General features: G+C 46.7%; 1 pseudogene; it reads left to right on the plus strand.

The window, feature by feature from the left end:
- Window positions 1-676: 676 nt before the first annotated feature.
- Window positions 677-2,533, plus strand: LOC140523904 (uncharacterized; annotated as a pseudogene).
- The last annotated feature ends 933 nt before the right edge of the window (window positions 2,534-3,466 follow it).

Genomic DNA, 3,466 nt, shown 5'->3' on the forward strand with positions numbered 1-3,466 from the left:
ATAAACAGGCAATATTCCTAAGGTATTTTCTGCACAGTCATTTTTATTTTTAAATATGAGATGAGAGAATATGACATTTTTAAATGTTACATTCTGAACTCAAGATTATATGTGGTACTGAGGAAAAAAAGAAGCCTCCATCAGCTGACTGAAAAGACCAACATATTTACCATGTACTCAAGGTTCTCCAGGGATATTTGTCAGGAATATCATGTCATTGATTTCATAAAGAATTGCATTGTGATACATATAATTCACTTTTTTTTTTTACTTCAAGGTTTCTGTTTGTCATAATCAAGATGTGTCATAAGAAATACTGAACAAAGTCCCATACTTCTGTTAGAGAAGTTAAAAATTCGGAGGATTGTACTAAGACGTTTCTTTTTTTGAAAAGCAAATGACGACCTTCTTCGAGTCTCTTTAAACTCGTGGTGTTGTGCTGGAAGAATTAGGACCACGCTGAGACTTCGAGAAACGAATACCTCACATCTGAGAGCGGGGGAAGGGCCTAGGGTGATTTACCCAAGCCACACTGAACACTTCTTTCCATAAAGGGAAAAATCACCAAACTGGTAATTCCACTCTGAGGGCTCTTCCAGATCCCTGGCTAGCAGGACACCTGCACAGCTTTCCCGGTATAGCGTGAAGTTCCACCCAGATCGATGCCTGGAAGGGGATGGACCGGCGCCAGAAAGAGGCATCCACAGGAGTGAGGAAAAGGCAGGAGTTGTGGGAGCAGAACAGGGGCCGGGACAAGATGGAGCAGGAACACGATATGCAGGATTTCATCTGGGTCCTCTTGTCTTCGAGGGTCGGCCCGACCTAATAGTGTTGGCCCTCTACATCATGCTACAGAAGTATCTGGCCCCCGTGGGCCTGGACCATCTGGAACCCGAGGACAGGACGAAGCTGAAGCGGTTGGTGGAGGAGGAGTTACTGAAGATGCACGTGGAGGGGGAAGAGGAGGAGGAGAAAGAGCTGCTGTCTGGGGACCAGGAACGACCGAAGCGGCCCCTCCAGCGCCTTGAGAATGGCCCGAATGAAAAAGAGGAGGCTCCTCGTGCATCCATCCCGAGAAAGAACACAGCTCAGACGACTCGGGCCTGGATCCCAGCCTGGGAGCCCCGCGAGCTCCCCAAGGTCCCTGGCAGGCAATGGTCTAACAAGGAAGGATTGCTGCTTTTCTGAGGAGGGGGTGCAGGAGCCTGAGGATGGTCTGACAGCCAAGAAGAATGAGGAGCCTGAGGAAGCAAAGGAGGAGGAGCTTAGGTCCTTAGTGAGAAAGAAGCGAGGCAAGGACGGGCTGGAGGACGAGAGTGAAAGCAGCAGTGAGGAGGAAGCGTGTGACAAACCGAAGGAAGAGAGAAAGCCAGGGAACGAGAAGAAAGCAAAGCCTAGAGTGAAGGGAGCCAGACGGACAGTGATAGCGGAGAGGGCAGAGTTATACCTCAGAGGAAGAGACCGCGACCCCCAGAGGAAAGGAAGAAGCATTCTGCCAGGAAGAAGGCAGCAGGAAAGTCAGTGAAGGAGAGTAGAGAGAGAGAAAAAAGAGCAGACTAGGAAAAGGGAACCATGACCAGTTACTGTAGAGAACGCTAGCTCTGGGAAGAAAGGAATGAGAAAACTGATGAAAGAGAAGAGCACAAGTAGTGATGAGGAGGAAGAGGAAAACTGAGCATTGCAGGGACCAGAAAATAAACGGAGGGAGGCAAACAAAAACTCAAAGGGACTGTGTTACCCCAAGGAGAGGGAAGAGGTCAGCTAAACAGTGAAAGCAGTGAGGACGAAGAGGACAGTGAGGGGAAGAAAGGAGAGGAAAAGGCTGTGCAAGAAGAGAGGGAGGATAGCAGGGAGGCAGAGGAGAAGGGAATGACAAACGCCCCCAGTGAGGAGAGTGAGGAGCAAAGTAGAATGCAGGACAGCAAGAGTTGCTCCAAGAAGAAGGGAGCCAAAAACTTTGAGAATGAGTCTGAAACAAGTGAAGATGAGGAGGGAAGAATAGGAAGGTCCAAGAAGAAGGAGGCCAGAAACGGTAGAGCACCACCCACATCCACTTCCTTACAAAATAGTAGCCCAGAGGCCAAATCTGGAAAGGGCTCACTAAGAAGAGAGGACCACCCTACAGTGGTTCGGCTTAAAGCGCTACATCCAAGCCCGTGGTGCCCATAGAAATTACAAGAGCCTGTTGGGTTCCTGCGGTTCTCATCAGGAATGACTCAGAATTCTCAAGGCAGAACTGCAAGATTTAAGCTTGGAGGGTAACTCTTCTCTGGAGAAGTGCAGAGCCATGAAGGCTGGAAAAGAGGAGGCAGTAAAGATGGCCTCTTTGGATGTCAGTAATCTCATCAGTAGTTCAGGGCAATCTTGAAGATACAATGCCTGGAACTCACGTGGGGAAGTTGGGCTATCCCAGGAGGAGCTGTACCACCAAAGAGCCCTAAATTCGGATGGGGAAGAGCCAAAGCCCACCCACCACCTACTGATTGGTCAAACCATCCCAAGCATCATCAACAGTGATAGGGAGAGTAACTAAGCCACCCCACAGCTTCTAGAAGCCACAGTGCCTCCGAGCATAGGGAGGAATCTGCTCCTGCCTTGTGTAAAGTGTATAAAGCACCCCATACTGGGTCTAAGTATTTATAAATGAGTTTCCTTTCCTGTTTCCAGTTTTGACAGTTAGGTGGTGCAGTGGATAGAGCACCAGTGCAGGAGTCAGGAGGACCTGAGTTCAAATCTCACCTCAGACACTTGACACTCACTAGCTGTGTGACCTTGGGCAAGTCACTTAACCCCAATTGCCTCATCTTGGGTCATCTCCAGTCATCCTGATGAATATCTGGTCAATAGATTCAGATGGCTCTGGAGAAGTGAGGCTGGTGACCTGCACAGCTCTCCCTCACTCAAAACAAAGTCAAGTGCAAGTCATGTCATCATTTCTCTGGTAGCATGGTTTTCTTCGGCAATGAAGGGCAAACACACAGCTTTTGTCTGTCAGTGGTGGGTGAATTTTTTTCTTACCTGCAAGGGTGAATGTAATAGAATCAGTGGCTTTCATATCTACAAAGAGTCTGAGCTCTTAGTTTCACGTTCTCATGTTTTTGACTGAAATACTGGTATTTGTGTGAGCTTTAAAAGTCTCAATAAGTGATTATTTGTTTAAAAAAAAGAAATATTGAGCAAAGCAAAATCCGTAGAATCATCACGTGTTTCCATGCTGTTCTGCTGAATCACATGAGTCAATGAATGCAAATAATCACTGGAACACAGGGGAAGCTTTACTTGCCCTGAAACATGGGCTTATGAATGGGATAAAGCACTCCACTCAAAAGAAGTTTTGAATAATTTCTATTGTTAAGTATTTTTCCCCTTCAAGGATTTTGGGAAAGAGTGACAAGGTAAAATTGATTTCCTAAGTCATCATTTTGGAGAATGGTATAATTAATTATTTTCTTAAAGAGATATAATG

This window comes from Notamacropus eugenii, chromosome 2, assembly GCF_028372415.1.
Source record: "Notamacropus eugenii isolate mMacEug1 chromosome 2, mMacEug1.pri_v2, whole genome shotgun sequence".
NCBI classification, from domain to species: Eukaryota; Metazoa; Chordata; class Mammalia; order Diprotodontia; family Macropodidae; genus Notamacropus; species Notamacropus eugenii.